Source organism: Oculina patagonica, chromosome 7 (assembly GCF_052425735.1).
Source record: "Oculina patagonica isolate OP01 chromosome 7, crgOcupat, whole genome shotgun sequence".
In the NCBI taxonomy this organism is placed as follows: domain Eukaryota; kingdom Metazoa; phylum Cnidaria; class Anthozoa; order Scleractinia; family Oculinidae; genus Oculina; species Oculina patagonica.
This window is the reverse complement of record NC_135764.1, coordinates 32,465,181-32,485,803: the sequence shown is the minus strand read 5'-3', so window position 1 is coordinate 32,485,803 and position 20,623 is coordinate 32,465,181. Positions and strand designations below refer to the sequence as shown.

The 20,623-nt window shown below is 38.1% G+C and overlaps 5 non-coding genes and 1 pseudogene across 6 annotated transcripts; 4 read left to right on the top strand and 2 right to left on the bottom strand.

The window, feature by feature from the left end:
• Positions 1 to 2,766: 2,766 nt before the first annotated feature.
• Positions 2,767 to 4,783, top strand: LOC144659560 (uncharacterized; annotated as a pseudogene). The gene is made up of 2 exons (XR_013571924.1): positions 2,767 to 3,346; positions 3,687 to 4,783. The product of XR_013571924.1 is annotated as an uncharacterized LOC144659560 (transcript).
• Positions 4,784 to 13,571: 8,788 nt separating this feature from the next.
• Positions 13,572 to 13,643, bottom strand: Trnae-uuc (transfer RNA glutamic acid (anticodon UUC)). The gene has a single exon. It is a non-coding gene; the product is annotated as a tRNA-Glu (tRNA).
• A 535-nt stretch (positions 13,644 to 14,178) lies between these two features.
• On the top strand, positions 14,179 to 14,250 carry Trnae-uuc (transfer RNA glutamic acid (anticodon UUC)). Its single transcript has one exon. It is a non-coding gene; the product is annotated as a tRNA-Glu (tRNA).
• Positions 14,251 to 16,330: 2,080 nt separating this feature from the next.
• On the bottom strand, positions 16,331 to 16,402 carry Trnae-uuc (transfer RNA glutamic acid (anticodon UUC)). Its single transcript has one exon. It is a non-coding gene; the product is annotated as a tRNA-Glu (tRNA).
• A 994-nt stretch (positions 16,403 to 17,396) lies between these two features.
• On the top strand, positions 17,397 to 17,468 carry Trnae-uuc (transfer RNA glutamic acid (anticodon UUC)). The gene has a single exon. It is a non-coding gene; the product is annotated as a tRNA-Glu (tRNA).
• Positions 17,469 to 19,748: 2,280 nt separating this feature from the next.
• On the top strand, positions 19,749 to 19,820 carry Trnae-uuc (transfer RNA glutamic acid (anticodon UUC)). The gene has a single exon. It is a non-coding gene; the product is annotated as a tRNA-Glu (tRNA).
• The last annotated feature ends 803 nt before the right edge of the window (positions 19,821 to 20,623 follow it).

Below are 20,623 nucleotides of genomic sequence, written 5' to 3'. Positions count from 1 at the left end.
GAGGGTATTAATAAATTTTGTAAATGAACATTTAGATTCATTCAAATGTAAAATTGGTACTCGATGATCACGGAACGGTAAAAAATTGAAGAAAAACTATCTAAAACATGGCCTTATTTGAAAAACTGTTACTTTCTTTTCAAATGTGAAGTTGATGAAATAATTGTGCTGGTCTGTTCCACGATTTTACACTTTTCAGAACCAGCTTAAGTAAAAATTCAGTCTTTTATTAATCAGTGCCCTTTACAATGCATTATTTATAAGTCAGCAGAGCGCGCCTATTGAGTTTAAAAACTGATAAAAATGATCGATGCTGTTTTGAAATACTCTTTATTCGGTTGATCGATTGATTCTATTTAACAAAAGACTACGCGCCCTCGCTTTCTATGAGCAAATAATCAACGAAGCGCAGCCCGTGTAGTTGTAGAAACTCCAAAAGATTACAGTCCAAAACTTACAATTTATGAACTTTGAAGCCAACATCAAGAAAAATTGACGTGCGCGCGCGGGATCGTATTCTATCAGCGGATGAAAAACAGTGGGAGAACCAATCAGATTCGCGGATTTCCAGTAGAACACGACGGAGTTTCTACTAATAGTTTTTAGAAAATAACAGACCATTAAAAAGTAAATTCAGCAACTGCAACAACAGTTACATGTTCTATAAGCGTTTGGATAATATTGCGAAACATTTGCTAGAATCATCTTTAATTTGATTTTACAGGACATTCAATTTGGCGGTGGGTCGCATGCTGCGTTTGGCATGCGCCGATTAGCAAGATGTCTATTTGATGGAGTAGTGAGTAATTTATTAAGCTCTAATGAGACGAAATCACAGAGCGATTAAACCGATGAGACCGTTTAACGCATTTCCGGTCAGTTTTAACTGGGTATTATTCAAGCTCGGTTGCCCTCGCACCGTTACAGAGTTTTTCAAAAGCTGTTGTTTGGCGAAACCTCCGGCGATAAATAAACCAGCTCTTCATTTGGTTTTGACAAATTTGTTTTTAATAAACCAGCTCCGTATTCTAGTCAGGTATGATGGATGGCTGCGTGGTCAACACAAAAGACCGACGGGAATTGTTTGTGATGCGGCCCCTATGAAGTGCTACCCTCCCCCGGCGCCTTGGAGTCGAACTTTTGAATGCGCTCGCTGTACTGTTTGAAAACACTGCAAACCAAAACAAAAAGAACGAGTAGCTTTTGTGTAACATTGGACAAACGCGCGTGGCCAGTCGATCAGAACGAACTTACAAATTTCAGAAATGCACGAAACAGTGCTACAGTACTTCATTTCTTGACCCACATAGTTGATACAAACATAAAATACTTTGTTTACATTTGCACAATAGTGGTTTGTGTTTTGTCCCGGTTTCTCTCTTTCCCTATTTCTGTCTTTTTGCGGTCAAGCTTGGCTTTGGAGCTACTTTTTAAGCTCGCTTGCAGCATCAATTTTTAAGTTATATCTCATTTTATTCGTCACCCCCAACACAGTTCAGTTATTAAGATCAATTTTGAGGATATTTTCTTTTTTTTAACTAATAAACGGCCTGTTTCTTGCATTTTTCCTTTTTCTTTGCCGGAAAACATTTTATGCATGTCGGCGCTGCACAAATTCTCCTATCAAATTGCTTTTCGCACATTATTAACGGGTATTCACAGTATTTCCAGGTCTGTTACTCTCCACAGACAACGGAAAATACCGCCACACTTACGTGGAGTCAGAAAGGAAACGCTATGTCTTGCCAAAGTTGGTCTTGCTTGTGTTAACAGTTCGCCGTCTTACGCAACTAGTTGTATGATTTCACGCGCGCGTTTTTTGTCTGCTGCGCTCGGCGCTTTGATTTTTTTATGGCCATGTTTTGAAGAAAAAGGTTACCGTAACCCACTTGTCTAAATTACCACAAGATTTGTTCAGGAGATTCACTTAATTTATATTACAAACAAGTGTTATTGAGCGCGCATTAAATTGAGGTGTCACTTGAAAAAACCAACATGTAAGCGGGTGTTCAGTGATTTATGAATGTAGAAGAAAAAGACAAATATTTCTAAGACTACACGGCCATCTCATTTCATTGACCATTTAATAAAATTGCTGTTTGTATAGTTGAAGTATTTCAGATCCATATCTATGTTTAATTATAGTTATTAATAATAATTTCAGGTACAAAAGCGAACCGTTTTTTGTTCTATTTGTTGGGTTTTGCACGTGCCCTGATATGTAAAACATTCTTTTGGTTTCCGTCCGTAAGTAAGCGGGGTTCCTAATACTGTCCAGCCCATGCAACTCTTGTTAACGACCCACTGTGACAGTTTTTAACCCTTGAAGGGAACGGTCAGTCACAGATTCAAATTTGCCGGAGAAACCTTCCAATTTGAATAAGAAAGATATTTTAAAACTGCAAGTGTGACGAGATTCTATGCTTCATAAGAAGGCTTTAAACAATTCTTTGGCAAATATCTCAGTAGTTTATTAAGTCGGGGGCAAGCATCACCAGAAATGCGGATGATTTGCTATTTCAATCCATTTCTTTAAATTATGATGTGCTAAAAATTCTAGCCACTTTGTCTAACCCGCGTGAATTTAGCTAAGCAAGCCTCCAGCTCTCTCTACAGCGTGAAACTGGCAGATTTATTACGATATAAAAAGATAAGAACTTTGTTTTAATAAATTTAATTAAACACAAAGATTTCGTTTTTGTCTTCCACGCCTTTATAATTTATCTGCGAAGAGATGAAATGGACGCTTTTAATTAAATTTATCACCCGTTTGTGTTTGGCTGTTTCTCTCGCCTGCACGCGCCGTTTTCCCGGCGCCAGCAGTTTACCGAGTTAGCATAGCGATGACGTCGCGCGTTTGTTAACTAGCCAATCATGAAATTAATCTACCTATCTAATTATAGCGCTGAATTATGACTAGTGCGAGAGAATATTGCTCTCGACATACTGGTGCCTCACTCATTTGTAGTGTGAGCTATCTTCGGTTGATTGCAGTGAGCACGCGTATACCATGGACTGTTTCTACCAAGCAAATCAGAGAATTCGTCCGCCTTCCTATTTTAATTCTCCACCGATTATGTATGGTTACAGCGTTCCATCCTACTATTCCCCACCGTTTTTCCCGCTGGGCCGTAACTCTGAAGTTCACAGGCCACCAGTGCCTCCTTTGAGAGTTCCAAACACAGTCACAACCTCGGAAGGAGCAGAACAAGCCCTGTTTCGACTGTTTCTCAAACTCCTCCTGCATCACCGAGCGAAAGTTCCACTGAAACTCACGAAACAACAGAGCTAAGCGACGAGCCCAACCAATCCGGAAAAGATGCTAGCGAGTCAGAAGATAAAACAGGTGAGAGAAAACAAGATTTGTTTGTTAAAAACGCTTGCGCAGACCTCAACATGGCCAAGTTTACCTGATTTGTGTGTAATGTTATTTGAAGTTAAGTACAATTTTGACGGCTTTAAACACAATGTGTGTGAGTGTAATCACTTCAATTACTTACGGGTCAGTTAAAATAAAGAATAGAATAAATCACTCAAAGCAAATATTTAAAAATAAAAGCTCGCGAAAGAAATATTATTTCGCTTAAACTCTTTAAACTGCCCAAGTTTGAATCTACTTTGATTTCAAACAGTTTTCAAATGCGGGAACACTCACTAATGGAATTCAAACTTGTTCAAATATTTAGACGAAGAAGATGATAAAGACGTCCCCTGGCATTACAAACAGCCTTTCAAGCATCGCAGACGAGTAGCCTACAAGCAGAATCAAATTTTGGAGTTAGAGAAAGAATTTCACTTCACAAGGTACCTCACAAAGGAGAGACGTACAGAAATGGCCGCAATGTTACAACTCTCGGAGCGCCAAATCAAAATTTGGTTTCAAAATCGACGCATGAAGTGGAAAAAAGACAACAAGCCAGTCATACCAACCAGTAGAGGAATGCGAAGGGGCTGCACAAGATAGATGTGTAACAAACGCTTATAGATTATCAATTACAATTTGTCGTAAATCCTTTTACCACAGACTTGAAGGTGTATAAAAATTCCCCATTCCCTCTTGTCGGGCGAAAAGAGTGTTAGCCAGCCATCGAAGTGTTACAAATTACGCTCGATTTTCATTCCTCTACGCTTACGGAGTTTATCGTTTATTCTTTCTCTGGCGGAGTCGGTACGCATTTATTTACTGTCAATCAAGCCAACGAGCGTACGAAACTGGCGTTGGAATTGAAATTTGTGAAATTGTAAATAAAACATGAAAACTTGTTCACGATTTCTGTCCGACGTCTGTGGGTTACAGATGAGGTGTTAAGCCGATTCGTCCAAACAGAGACAGCGAGGCTCTTCCACTTCAACCTTTGTTCCTTTGCTTTGTTTCTCGACAGCAAAGTTCTTTATTTCTCAATGTTATCGTCAAAGCATTGTGAACTCAACTACACGCTTTGTTTCTTTATCTGTGTCGCTGTAAACAGGTTTAACATATACTCGTTTTTATTCGAGCGCTTTTGTAAAGCAACATTTTTATCAAGGAAACAGCTCTGTACTATTTCTCGTGTATGTGTTTAGACGGATTAAAATCTCCAGCAGTTAAAGTACTGTATTCTAGCGCTAAACACAATCTATCGACATTCGTATCCCACAAGTATCGCTATTTAAAAGGTTTGTGTAAAACGTCTTCAATTTGTAACAATAAATCCATTTTACAAAAGCTTTCTTATCGTATTTGTAAACGAATCCGTTCGTGTGAAATGTTGTTCCTTCGAGGTTTACTCTAAAGTTGAGTGTGTTAATATGTACGGTTTCCTGTATACAAAATGCTCTGGGTGTTTCAAGTATAACACCATAAAGTCGTTGTCTTTACTCAAACTCGTGTCCTTCCGTTCTTACAGAAAGCAACGCGAAGTTTTTTAGCCGCCCATGTGGGCCCCATGTTTTAGGGCGAAGTTTCCCTCGCGCGCACACTTTCATTTCTTCGACAAAAATGGCTGTAGTTCATTAAATTATATACACTATAAACTAAGTTTATTTCTTTAAAACAAACTCTAGGATCGTTTTATTTGATTTTATGTTTGCAAACGAATAATTTTGGACAGTATTTTTCTCGCAACAGTTCATAGCAATGCCGGCGGCAATGTTCTATTGATCGCGGGTTTCAAGGGTCAATGAACGGCAAATACATTGTGAAGTTATATGTTTGATTAAGCAAATTATTTAATAAAAACAATTAATAAAAAGACACATTTATGCCTTCCAGGCTTAACTACAAATTTGCATCAGTTACAACGATAAAGATCAAGGGCTTTTTTTATCACAAAGGCGCAGCAAATATATATGTTCGCCATGTTGACATATTTTTGTTCTATCGATGCTAAAGTGCAACTGAACTTTGAAAAATGTCTATAACTTTAGTCGGCTTTTTGTCCCATATTTCTAAACCAAAACAACGCTTTGTTCAATAATACATAGTATATGGATAGTTTAATTGTTTTGGATATAACAATTTTACCCTTTGTTCGAAAAATCGGTTGAGGTGTCTTTAAAACGAAAGCTATACCTGTGTAGAACACAAAGAGCATTTCATTTTAAACTGACGATATAATGGACATTTTTATAATGTGTTTTGAAATTAAAGAAACCTCTCTTTTTTTTTCGTCCACCAAACACTAGGCAAGGCAGTTTGACGGGTTTATTTACGTATTGTACTTGAACTTAATTTCATAAGCTTCCAACATAGGACCGGCTGAACACGGAATGAACACAATGGCGGGATGGCCCCGGAATCGATAAACCCATGTTGTGAACGTTCGCAAAGTGAAGCAGATCAAAGTTTCAAGCACGCACATTTAAATATTAGGAGATTTGTTTTTATTCTTTTTCTTCCATGACTAATAATTGTAGTTTGCTTTTAGTTTTACTCCGTGGCCAGTTGAAAACAAGTTCTGAAATAGGTCGAAATACTGATCACCTCTCTACGAAAATATACGTTCTGTGTAGTTTGCTAATAGTGACTGATTCGGGCAATAAACCTTATTTTTTAATCCATAATTGTTTTAAAGAAATACGACAATGAAAAACGCAGGTTTAATAGATGATCTTCTCTCGATACTCGATGTGTGAAAGACTATAAACTACAAGCACAACATGCAAGATGCCATTAAAATATCTCTTGAATTCGTCTTGATTCACGTGTCGAGTTTTGTATTTGCAAATATGGCAACATTTCATTATTGTAGCTGTAGCTGTAACTAAACAGTCAAAGAGAGGAAAGTTGACTTTTCTTTGTCACTCTAAAACGATTAGACAGCTTTTTCACCGAAACTTAATTGTGCGTATAAACAGAATCTCTTGCTAGGTGTGAAAAATGTCAAGTTTGCTAAAGAGCTTGGTCTCCAACAGTCAACATCAATTCGAGTTCGTTAAGCCAGTTTTCGCGCACAAAATGTCCTTAACATCGCTGAAATAGTAACAGAAAGGTCCAATGAGTTCCTACAGAGCTTTTACTAAGTTCTAACGAATAAATTTGATGAAATACCAACGAGAACTTATGTGATGCTAAGGAGAGGTTCCCCGGGGTATCAGTGTATCAAGCTGTTCTTGACTTCCTTCGTCAAACCACAGTGTTGCAAAGCAATCGATTCTCTCTGCGCTAATTTAAACTGAAATGGAATATTTCCCAGTAACACAAAAAGAAATACGGTAAAACTATCGTTAAATACGAAAGGCTCTGAAAACTCTGAAAAGGTTAAAACGAATTTAGTACAAAGTGCACATAGACAGCTTGGTTGTAAGCCTCATACTTGCTCGGGAAGTGATTTTTACACCTTATTTCCCTCGAGGTTTTGTTTATGATTTTGCAGTTAAATACCTTTGCATTGTAATTAATTGCACATTTCTATTGCGTCATTCAGAAAGCACTGAGGTTGTAAAACGTTTTTTGAGCAATTCCGTGAGCAATCTTCGTTTTCATCAACAGACAACATGGCCGCCATTTCTTGCTAATCTTAAATCATTGCTCTATCCACACTAATAAGTAACATTCTTTCGAACCACACTCATACCATAAATCGTCTGTCAAGTTAAATTGAAATCAGTTGACATCAAGAGGAAAATTATTAAGTTAAATTTAATTGTCACAAAGTTAACCACGTACAGGGATAATCAACAGTGTTGTACCGAAGTAGAAATCTTGTCGGTGGAGAAGGAAATTTGATAAATAAACGCCACGCCCAAATATTGGTTTGAAAGAGTTACAAGGTGTTGTCTGAAGTTAAAGTCGTGAATCATTATAGAAAAAGCTATTACTAAGTTATCATACTCAGTCCTAAGGCATAGCCAGCAAAAGCGAAACCACTTTTCACATTGTTCCTAAAAATGGAAATATTACCTTTAGCATTCTTCTTCCACGAGCTTTGAAAGTGCCGCCATTGCAATTTGTCTTTTACCACAGCGAGCTAAAACGTTTTGTTTTTTGGTCTTAAAACGCAAAGAAAAATAGCAAACCGGACAGTTTTATCGTGCTGCCTTCGCATACCAAGCTACACAAGAAATACTCATACAGTTGACACGTCCTGCCGTGTCTTTTATTCAGAGGTTTAACCTTGAAAGGGCGATCTAAAGTACCTTTAAGTCAAAACCATATTTTACGTCGCCTGCACGTCACATTCTTTGAAAAAGACAAATATATTATATTTAGGAAGAGCTAAAAGTGCCAAGCTGTCAGTCTCATTATTGAATTTCATAAGTAGCGCGTCTACGGATATATCTCAAAACGGAAGGATTTTTTTGTATCTTTTTTTTTTTGTAGGAAAATGTAATGCTAAAGGCTTTGTACGTATATGGTTGTAAAGCTTGAAGAGACTCCGTCTTATCAACTCATGCATAACTGAGTTAATTCCTTCACTGGCTACAAATTGAAAAACTTGTTGAATATGTTCTTTTTTTAATGGTAGATTACCCTTTAGAAGTTATGGGCTTTTTTTTAATCTTAACGCTCCGACTGTTTTTTTTTTTTTTTTTCTTTTTTTGCTGTTTTCAAAAGATTTTTATAATCACTTTTGCTTCATCTTCCGTGAGAAAATTCCTCCTGAGTGCATGTTTGTTTAGTAAATATGGAGCCGATAAAAGCCTATATCCTTTTAGTGAAGAAATCTAAAACAAAGAAAATACAAATCTGGAGAGCAAGCGTTAAAGATAGCAGGTAAATGATAAATCATTTGCCCGACAGTTTTGCTAGCCTCGACCGTAATTCAATACCGATAAATAACGTTTAGTACATCTGTCGAAAAAAAAAAACGAAATTTAAAATTAGTTTTTAAATGGCTTTTTGAGAAAGGTTGATTCTTGAAGACACTACAACGTGCGTTTTCCTTTTTCTTGTCGCCTTGAATACAAATTGTGACTAAAAGAAAATTTTTATGTAGCTTAGTGAGTTAGTGATTGTTCAGTTTGCCGGTAAAGTGAGCTTTATCCATTTACTTTCCTGTTGTAAGCAAATAAGCCGTTGCGTGTTGCACGTATGCCAACCAAGCGATTGATTTATGATTTGAGTTGGACAGCGGCCTAGCGCCAGGTGGCAATAGACTCAAAGTCTCCAACTAACGCATGCTTTTCACATAAATCTCGTTTAACTCACAGTGAAAACTACCTGTGAAGCAAGATAAGCAAATCTTGTGCAATTCAGTTCTGTGATCAGCAACATGGCCTTTTACTAACGAGTTTAAACTTCGCGTGAACACGGCAATAATTAAGCAGTGATTTTTAACGGGTTCTCAAGAAGGTGAGAAGACACGCGAATCTTCTTCTAAACAGGTATATCTCCTTAACTTTGTTTCTCAAAGTTTAATTATACAGTTGTCTTAGTAATTATCTTTCACTGTATACTGTGGTTATGGACACTCCTTTAGCACAATAGTCTGTCGGCAAAAACTTATAATTTAATTAGATTTTTAATTATTTAATGTTCCATTCAGATTTGCAAGTACGATTTAGAACTAACTTTTGTCTGTATTTTATCGTTGCGCAAATTCAATTAAACTAGAGGACTATCATATCAATAGTTATATGACTGTTCATACAGCTTGACGGGGAATTCAAGGCCTCGCTTGTTTATGTGTCCATGTTTTTAGTAATACTGAAAATCGTTTCTATGTGCAAACAAAAGCACAATTCTTTGAATCAAAATTAACTTTATCATGTGCACTATAAAGCGATAAATGGTCCATGAAATTCTAGAGACCTTGTGGTAGAAAATAATTGAGATACAGAATGAGCTTTGTTCATTTCATCCGCGATAAGTCATGAGTTTGTCGTATCAGGACTTGTGTGTCTCTAGTATTCTTGTCCTGCCGTTTAGTTAGTACATTTGCTCTAACTCTTCTAAACCACGGGCTTTGAGTAACCTCAGTAAAGAACTCCGAGTATGCGATATACCTAAAGAAAAACTGAACTTCGTAAAACGAAATTCTTGGAAGGGAGACTCTCTAACTCGATGTGCAATATGCCACATTGGGGTAGTTTTTTGGACTGAGACACTGCCTCGAGAGAAGTATGAAATCAGTTACAGTTATAAGACTGAAAATGTTTGTGCTAGAATAAACTCGTTTAACTATTTTCGTCAGGTAAGCCAAGAAATTTTCTTGCTGTTCTTGATCACCTAGCGTTGCTGCGTTTGATGATTTAACTCAACAGTTTTTTTAAGTTTAGGAATAAATGGTAAGAAAACTAACTTTTGCTAACATAGGTCTATTGTTGCATTTGTCCACTTTAAGATATGAGAATCATGTATTCTAAATGATTGCTTGTAGGTAAGACAAAACTAATAGCTTATTCCATGTAATATACGTAGAGAAAAGTATTAGATTTTTGATATGGAACTGAGTTCATTACGATAAATATATATTTGCCTATTTGGCTTTTTTAAACAGTGAAATGAAAAGAATGTTTTCTAGTAAGCTCTACCAGATCAAAGACAGATTAAGTTGCATCCTCCCCTGAGGCTGTCGCTAAAATTGGTCAGATCACTTGGTTTCGTGGCAGAATAGGACATTATTTGTGAAACAAAATACAAGCGAAACATGAAACGACAAATCTTCCGCTTAAAATGGAAAGGCTACCCCATTGTCTTCAATCAGAATTTTGCAGGGAAGGTGGTAAAGGCCTCTTTGATTACGACCTCTTCAGTTTTCGTTATTTACAAGATTGAACATCCCAATGAACGAAAAAAGTGTCGCTTGGAATTTATGCAAAGTTGTTCTGTAACCAAGCTGTGGAACAGAACAGAAAAATAGGGTCAGTGAAAACTTTAAAAAGAGACGCACATGCAACGGTTTAACTACGTAAGTCCTCTGTTCGTAGTAGTTCCTAATCAGTTCGGCAATGGGCCGCTTTCGATATAAAATTCTCACCGGCTTAGCTTTTGAGCTTGGGGGAATAAAACAAACGGAATCACATTGAAGTTAAGAAAAGAATATATAATATCTTTTGTTTTATTCCTCCAAGCCTCTGAACCAAGTTAGAATCGGCCTGTTACTCCAAACAGACAAACACCCAACGAGCGAAAGTGCAAATTCAGCCTTCGTAGAAAATTCCGTTTCAAATGTGCCTCTCATGACCACGAACGTTCCCAACCAAAATCTTTCCTCTCCTCGTCAAATACGCTACCCGAAAAGTCTAACAGAAATACTGAATGTTGTACTGCGAACTCCTACGTTTTACAGACTATTCAGAAAAGACTAGTTTTGCGCATTCAAAAGTTTTGTTTTAATTTGTTGTTGTTATTTTTCTAGTCATAGTGTGCCATGTAGATGACTGAGCAAGGAGGATGACTTGCAAAATGAAAAGTAAAAGGGTTCACCTAGCTGACAGGTACGGTTTCGGTTCCTTCTTAATAAAGATTCAAATATAGATGTACTCAATTACCAGTTGGATCAGTTAAATCTGGAAAGTCGTGATTCGATTGCTTTTAAACGGTTACCTTCTCATACAAGTTCCTGTACGAGTTCAGTTGAGTTATTTTCTCAACTTTTCAGTCAGCTACCCCATATAACAATAAGAGCAGTCGCTGGGTGAAAAACAGACAGATTTTTCAGATTTTTCCCCATAAACGTATGACCATAGCAGTCAAGTCTCAGTCTCAGCTTAGCTAAAACTATATTTGATTTTTGCTTTTATATCGAAGCCTTTCACAAAGAGCTTCTAAGATGACGAGATTTGTTTCTCAAGAAGTGAGTTCATTTGGTCGTTTTGCAATGTCAACCATATCGTTCGGTATAATAACTGACTACTTATGTTGCAATGAATCTTTCCGTTGTCGCACGATGACTTCATCGAAAAAAAGGAATGCATCTTCTTTGAAATCTAATTTTCGTGCTTTATCTCGAACTGCTCTTGCACAACTGTACAAATAATGGCAATTAAGTTCAACACCAAATTACCGAACAGTTTCACGAATTAAGACATTTTTTGAGGTAACAAAGTTGTTGAACGATTAGTAACTTGCATGGTAATATTTTTGCGATGTTGGAGAACTAACTTCTTCTAGTTCGTTCCGTTCACTCGCCAGTGGTCCTTTATCGTCCACTGCGGAGAAATATCAATGTAGCATTCATAACACTGTAATAGCATTGATAAACCATTCAGTGGACGTAAAGAGATTATATTCAATATTCTCCCTCTACGCAAGACCTAAAAGTGTATAATTCTGCAGAAAATCTTTAGCCATTTCGACAAATTCTAAGTAAATCGTAAGGGCGTTTCTACAACTTGAGTCCCGGGGTGCAATTTTACCCCAGGACACGAAACATAAATGGAATGTTTGTACATAATCCTCTTTTGGCGTCCGCCAGTCGGCGCAAACAAGGCGTCAAAAGCATAGCTTGACACCTCTGCCCACTCAAGACTTCCCATGAAACACAGCACCGTATTTCCTGATCATTTTGGAAAACATAAATATTTGTCTTGTCAGCAGTGACGTAAAGTGGCGTGAGTGTGAAAGTTTAGGATTGGCACCTTGTTAGCCATTAAGCATGATCTCGATTCCAGTCCCTAGGTCCATATTAAAGCGTGCAGTCATGGACACGAAGCTCTTGACGCGGCGCGAATATTTATTTTTCTCTGCCTTTGCATAAAAGATGAAACCTCGCTAGCTCTCAGAATTAAGAATCAGTCCAATGTTTCGTTAACAATTTATGTTTTAGGGGTATTGAGATATCTCGGGATTTCCATTATACTTTGCCTAGGTGCAACTTTTCAGCCAAGCATTACTCAGTGCGGAGCATTCCACTGAAAGTACCGAGGAATTTGATGATCCTTTTCTTCGATCTCCACCGTTAACTTTCTTCCAGTTGATCAAGTCATTTTATAACCTTGTTTTGATAAGTTCAATATATCAACTGAAATGGTCCAAAATAAAATGGTTAGCTCTTGTTGAATAAAAAAAACATTATTCCCATAAAAGAAAACTTAAAACAGCAAAGGACCGCCAACGTTATTTTTTTATTTTTTTTTTATTACAACACACAAAGACATGTTTACATACTTACACTACTGACAATACTTTAATACAATACTTATATAACAGGACGATTTTTAACAACATTTGCAGTATAATTGGTTTCATTGTAAGTTTACCTTTAATTGTAGCTTTAGCTTTTTAAATTCATTGTAGTTTACTCTTAATGTATTTTAGTTTTTAGCTTTTTATTCCGTTTTTTCTTGTTGCGCATTTGAACATTTTATATAGAAATTTGCGCACTATAAATGTTATTATTATTATATATATATATATATATATCCGCTACTTAGTTACAATACTAAGACAGCTACTTTATGTTACATTACAATTCAAAAAAATACCGCTACTTACCTACAATACTAATATACTAATACTACTTTCATTACTAACATTACAAAACACAGAAAGGCTAAATTGGAAAGAGGTGTAAATGGAAGTTACGCTTTCAAATTAGGGGACCCAAAGTATTTCCTTTAGAAGGCTTAATTTTCATATATAATTACATGAGGAGAATAAGATAAAAAAGATTACAGCGCCAACGAAATGCGCAACGAGGAGTACAAACAATCTAGTCAGCAAAAATACACAAACAATACAGCCTTGCTGCATGTAAGTGATTATCCCATACGGGAGTCGCCCGGGCCGCCTGGGGAACAGGAATCTACGCTAGACATAGGGATCGAGCTGGAGGCAAGGGAGAAGAAAGAACACTTGTAATAGCTGTATTACACGGCCTGTGCCCTTTTTTTTCACATCTTTGGTTCCATCCCGTGGATGCTTGCAGTTGACTTCTGTTGGATTTCTGCACGGTGTGATGTGGTCACTGGCGCCTTGTGTAATAGCTGTAAGATTACACAGTCAAAAAAATGTCTAAGCCGGATAGTGTTATTCAGGATTTGTGGAAAATATGAATGACTAAAGTGAATGACTAAGTTTAGTCTCGTAGTATAAAGTCGCTGAAAAAAAATGTAGGAGCTTTAACTGAAATATTTAACTTAACTGGCCGCAGTGGTTGGCAAAAATAAACTAACTTGTCAAAGTTTTGAAATTATTAAAAAAGGTTTTCCCATACCGGGAGTCGAACCCGGGCCGCCTGGGTGAAAACCAGGAATCCTAACCGCTAGACCATATGGGATAACGTCATGGAATGTTAAGGACTAGAAAAAAAAAAAGTAAAACGAATGGCCGAGAATGTTAAACGTGCGAAGGCTAGGGTCACATTGCATCGACAAAATAAGCAAAGCCTATCTTTTACCGCTAGTCATAGGTCAAATCGCCTTTTCTCGACAAATTCTTTTTAAACAAGGACCATGTTATAACATCATGGAATTTCTTAATTTGACTTGTAGATAGTTAAGAGGGTATTTATGATCTTTTCTGTGTCAACAGTTTTTGAAATTCCGCTTCTTAAGGCGTTGTAGCCAGGAGCAAGCCGATTTGGGTATCGCCCGTTACCGGGCTATCTCGGCCAACAGCTTCAATCCTATGTGTTAATTTTTTTTTTTCAGTAAACGGTCAACTTATTTATATGTCCAGTCTCTTTAAATTTCTTGGCTGATTGCTTTCTTATTTCAGTCCTTTTTCGGGAATGGGGGATTGATATGTATATTTCATACTTTGTAAGCCATCTTTAGTTTTTTTTTTTTTTTTTCATTGTTGCTGTCAAGCAGTCCCATATGGTCTAGCGGTTAGGATTCCTGGTTTTCACCCAGGCGGCCCGGGTTCGACTCCCGGTATGGGAATACGTATTTTTTTTTTCAAAAGAGGACAATCTTGACCAATATAATCTTGTTTTGCTAAGCCTACTTACCCGCCGTTAAAACTGCTAGCTAACGGAAACACGATAGGTGCTTAGCTCCAACTTTTGTTTTCATTTAATATTTTTCCCTATAATCTTCTTATCTAGCCGTAGTTTTCAACTGCCGAATTATATAAAGGTAAAAGAATTTTGGGTTCCATGTTCCATAAATATTGATCAATAGAACGGTTTTCTAAATGACTCTCAGGTTTTCAACCAAGAGCGATGTTACTGATCTGGCATTTCGAAACGCGCTGACTGAATACTGCAACGGGCCAATCAGACTGATTCACAGTAAAATGTTGCACCCAGTGGCAATACACGCTATTCCCCCCGAGAAAGGTTGTCGGCACTAAAAAAACATCAAAGTGCACGCGACAAGACCGAAAGGTGATCTGGGTATTCACTGGAACCTTTTGCATATTGGCCTTTTATAGGAAATTGTACAAGTTTGTATCTTTTGAACGTGGAGATTTTGTCCCCTTTCTTATACCTCAGAGAATGGCCTAGATCGTAGACATTACGTTTTACTTCGTCATGTTTTGAGTGAGGAATAAATTATACTGAACTACAGAGGGTCATAAACGTACCTTGTTTCAAAATGTCTGAAAAGAAAGAAAACCTTTGAAAATTGCCCAAATTATGGATTGTTCATACCTCATTAGTATACCTAACACGTGCAGTAGCTCAATACGTCTACCCTTTTATACTACCTTAAGCCTGGAAAAGGCTTGTCCAGTTTTGTGCTGAGCCTTTCCGTATAGCCATTATCTCGAGTATACCCCCCCCCCCCCCCGTATACGCAAGCGCGGAAAATGTCGAGAACCAAATTCAGGATTTGCTTTTGTCACCTTACCATTTTGCTCTTCGTAACTATGAAAAATAATTCTTATCATTTTCAAAAACAAGATAAGTTGCTGGCAGTCTCATTCGGGCCGTTACAAAAGGTTGATCAAAATTCACAATTCTAAATCTCTAAAAACAAGATCTGTTTTGACACACAATTTTCTCACGAGGACAAGTGAAAACGATGTCTTTAAATACTAAAGAGCTTTACATGATAGGTTGAAATGTATATATGTAATAAAATACGGATAAGTGGTTTAAGTTTTAGGTTTATGTTTTAGAATTCTGAAAATGTCACAGAAAGTCTTTGGCTGTCAGGAAAAACGAAAAAGCGCGGAGAAATCAAACCATGCAGTGCAGTAAAAGTATGGAATAAAAAAATGCCAAAAAATTGTTTTCTTAGACAGCAAAATAGTTATTATAAAACAAAAATAACCAAAATGGTTATTTTTGGGAAGGGACGGATTAAGAAAGACGAAGGTTCTCGACAGTTCTGTGCTGCGGAGTGGGTTTGGAAATTGGGGTAACGCCATGGGTTTTGTCAATAGCATGTTTTAAAATTACCTTATTAAATTGAATTTGAATTTCAAAACAAACTTTCTCTCAAACTCGCTGTGATCAAAGATTACAACTGCAAATTTGAGATATGAAATATAAACACTTTTAATAGCTGTATTAATAGCTGTAAGATTATACAGTCAAGTAAATGTCTAAGCCGGATATAGTTTTCTATAGGATTTGTCGGAAATATGAATGACGACTATCATTTAAAAAAAAGGTTGTATTTATAGTGCTATCATCTGAAATCGAATCTTCTCTCATTGAAGCCTGGGGGGGGGGGGGGGCCCTCGGCCTCGGGGGGCTCCCCGGGGCCCTCGGTTTGGGTGCGTTTCCGTGGTTCGGGGTTGGTCCGTCTTGGGGCCGTTTTTTCGCCCCACTTGCTGTTTTTTTTTTCGCTTCCGCGTCCGTCTGCCCGTCTGGTTGGGGGTCTTGGGTCGGGGGTACTTTCTGTCTGGTTTGGTTGGGGTGGCGGGGCGGAGCCTCCCCGTTACTTTTTGGTCCCCCCCCCCCCGGGTTTGAAGTCTCGTAGTATAAAGTCGCCAAAAAAAAGAGTATTCAACGCAGTGGTTGGTAAAAAGAAACAAATTTTTCAATGTTTTGAAATTAAAAAAAAGGTTTTCCCATACCGGGAGTCGAACCCGGGCCGCCTGGGTGAAAACCAGGAATCCTAACCGCTAGACCATATGGGACAAGATACTGCTTCGAATTCAGAATTCATTTGTTTAACTTGAGTTGCTGTCTATAGTGTTCCATGTGTAGTTGGAAAACTGCAGTATAAATAGTCTTCACTTGCTTCTGAAGAAAACTTTCGCTCCGGTTGTCAAAACATCAGTCACCAACGACAGTTCTTTTCAGAACTTCCGTATTTACTCGAATAAGCGCCGCGGCGTTTATTTAATTTTTCGCGCCTCTAGTGCGGTGCTTATTCGAGGGCGGCACTTATTTGAGGGCGGCGCTTATTTAAAATTTGAACGCCACAAAGAATCTGACCTTTTACAGGTATTGAAAATAGCGTCTTTTGAATGTCAGTGAATCGACTCTTGAGTGAACGTAGACGCAAGTCGTGCATAGCTGTCCTGGCAATTTTGTCCGCCGTAAAGAATCCCCTCACGAATCCACCATTACAGAACTACGTATTGTAAGAATGTTGGATAGAAAAACTAATGGGCGAGTGGTTAAACAATCACTTTTCATGGAAAGCAATGTCCAGGTTTGTTTTCGAGTTGATTTGTAGGACTTGTAGCGTTGTTTTTAGTTAAACGAAATTCCTCGAATAAGCGCCGCATCGGGACTGCGGCGCTCATTGGGGGGCGGCGCTTATTAACTTTTTTGTCCCAAATGCGGCGCTTATTCGAGGGTGGCGCTTATTCGGGGGCGGCGCTTATTCGAGCAAATAGGTACTGTTTCCTGCAATCTCGTTCCCAGGGCTTTACCAAGAGAAAAACCCTGGGAACGAGGCTCAGACGATTTACTTCTGTCATGAGATTTGTATTCCATTTTGTACTATGATAATCTGATTCATGAAGACCAGAAAAGGATTGGAAACCATTTCGTATTGGCTAAGACTTCTTTGTACAGAACAAAAATGAAAGCATCAATAACATTACATCTGGCTTTCTTTTTATTTCCCTACACGAGTGACAATTTAACTTCTCTTTCTTATTGAACTTCTTCAGTATCTTGTCCCATATGGTCTAGCGGTTAGGATTCCTGGTTTTCACCCAGGCGGCCCGGGTTCGACTCCCGGTATGGGAATAGTAGATAATCATTACTTTTTTCCTTTTTCAAATGGAAAAAATAGTATACAGTTTGTGCCGTTTCTTAATTACTCTATTTACAGTTACAGTGACATGAAGCTATACTTTTAGGACAATAAATAACAAAAAAGGAAAAAGGAATGATATACAAAGCGAGTACATGCATTGATAACAATAAAAAGGAAAAAGAAAAAAGGAAGAAAAAATAGAGTAAAATAAGGCACCTGGAAGGTATTTTGGAATTTGATACTGAGCCCTCCTTTTTTCGATAGATATTTTGTCTTTAAGGAGGAGGTCGTCCCATATGGTCTAGCGGTTAAGATTCCTGGATTTTACCCAGGCGGCCCTGGTTCGGCTCCTGGTATGGGAATAGTCCAGTCCCTGAACTTTCTCTCTTCCGCGCGCCCAATGGAAAGAGGGTTGTAACCCAGGCTGCGCAAAGAGAGCAGTCCAGGATAACTTGCATGCGCATGCGCTAGTTTTTGCCCCAAAATTGGGGGAAAACCATATTTGAGCAGCACTTTTAAAAACGCGCGCGCACAGATGACGAGTTCAACTACGCGACCTTTTACTAAAGCAGGATCACCTTTGAGCAATAACTTATAAAAAAGCCAAGCTTTCCAGTCAATGTCTACTAAAAGTCGTTTCGGCTCAAAACACAATTCGCTATCAGTTAACTATTCCCAGTATTTTGTAGCTGTTTATTGAAATTGTGTTGAGTTTAAAGATGCAATTTAGACAAAGAATATTTTTATTTCATTTATATCAGCGCGCTTTTTGGTCGCGTGGAATATCGTACGAATATTGAGCGAGCATTTTTATCCTAGCGCGCGCGTCCTAAGCAAGTGACGCCACGTTTACTCCTCGCTATCTAGATTAGATTGATTCTGAGCATGCGCATGCAAGTTATCCTGGACTTCTCTTTGCGCGCCTGGGTTCAACCCCATATAGGGCGCGCGGAAAAGTAGAGTTCAGGGACTGTACTAGGTATGGGAATAGCACGATAATCATTTTTTTTCTTCCTTTTTCAAATGGAAAAAATATTGTAATCCCGAGCTGCCACTCCACTTACTATATTTTTGTATAGCTGGTGACTTAAGTGCATTATTATTTCAGTCTCCGCATGCCAGCAACATTTTTATTTTAGCTTTTTAGCTCTTCTGTACCGCCGTTCCCGAGCGGTCTGTACATCCGTTCCCGAGCGGTCTGCTTTTTGGAGGTCCAGTTTTGGAGTACCGTTCCCAAAGGACTGACTCGTAAACAACCAATCTAGCCAATCGGAGCGCGCTCAATGCATACCTTACCTGAGTATCAGGCCTTCCTTACTTCTTCCCTTTCTCCTTTCCTTTTCAGAAAAGTCTGATTCTCAGGCTAATGCATACTGGACATACCGCAATGAGCCAATCGGATTTCGCAGTGAAACGTAGTTCTGGGTGGCGCGGGAAAACTGGAGAACTCGAGACATGATTGGTTTTAGTTCAATTCTTTCCAACGATATAATTTTTTGTAATTGGCTGTTCCGGCAGAACTACGTATAATTTAGATAACCGGTATTGAGATTTTGGCATTTAAAATAAATAACATCCCATATGGTCTAGCGGTTAGGATTCCTGGTTTTCACCCAGGCGGCCCGGGTTCCTTCTTCTTCTACTCCCGGTATGGGAATAGCACGACTTCTTATTTTTTTGTTTTTGCTTTTTTCAAATGGAAAAAATCTTGGCAATCCCGTCTGCCACTCCAATTATTCGCCTTTTGTATAGCTGGTGTCTTAAGTACATTATTATTTCAGTCTCTCCATGCCAGCAACATTTTTATTTTAGCTTTTTGTATTGATTCGAAATCGAGGGATTTTCTCCGGTTGGATCGCATATCATATACAAAACACGGACCGGATAGGCTTTTCTTTTATACGAGAGCTGCTTTCCGTAGCGCCTATCCGTTCCCCACCGGTCCGATTTTTGGAGGTCCAGTTTTGGAACTGTACTCTTTCCAAAGCTCTGACCCCTGGCTCTGATCCGGAAAAAAACACATTTAATGAGCCCATTGCATTGGATTTCACAGTGAGACGTTGTTCTGGGTACGTGGCGCGGGTAGTGGAGAACCAGACACATGATTGTTTTTAATTTTTTCCAACGATATGTTTCTATAATTGGCTCTTCTGGCAAAACTACTTATAATTCAGATAACCGATATTGAAGTATTGTCCTAAAAAATGATAAGTAACAAGAAAATGTTAGTTTTACTTTTGATTTGTTGATTGAACTTATTCCTCATCGTTTCCCATATGGTCTAGTGGTTAGGATTCCTGGTTTTCACCCAGGCGGCCCGGGTTCGACTCCCGGTATGGGAAAACCCATTGCTTTTTTTATCCTTTAAGCTCTAAAAAAAAGTTTTAGCCGATCTTGTTTGCTAAGCCTACTTCTTTTGTTTCGAGGCTTTTAAGGTCATTTATAAATCACTATCCTCTTTTTATAATTTTATTTATTTAAATGACACAGACACAGGAATCACAGGATGCAAGCAAAAGAAAAAAAAATGGCTACTAAACAGATAGAATGCAATACTGAGAAATCAGTAACAAATGTGAAAATCAAACAATACCAAAAAAAAAACAAATGTGTAAACTACAGTTTACAGTCATTGCTGTTTACAAAGAAGAGCGTTGTACTTCTTAGGTTTTTGAATTTGTATTTTCCAAGGAAAATGGGCGCGAAAATTTAACCAATAGCTAATTTGCGCCGTCGAAGTGACTCACGTGTAAGAATGGTCTTAATTTTCTCTGTCGCGGGATCTCTAGACTCTCTGGTTTGCCAAGGTTTTTTTTCTAGTTGTTCACTCGTTATCGGATACACTTCTGGTGAGGATCAAGTAGTACCATTTTTATCTCGATTAACTGTTATTGTTCAGCCGTCGGTGATCCCACAACGGGACGAAGAAAAGTATCTCGACCAATCGGTAATTAGTAGGATAATGTTCAATATTGACAATTCTTAGGTAGGGCTTTCCACAAGCTGCTAGAAATTTTTAAAAAAGGTGCTCGAAAGCTGCCCCAAAAAAATTTAGAACGCTGCATTTTATCAAGTAAATTATCTCCAAATATATGCTAATTTCCCTTTCATGCAACTTCACTGCAACAAAAGTATCTAAATAACA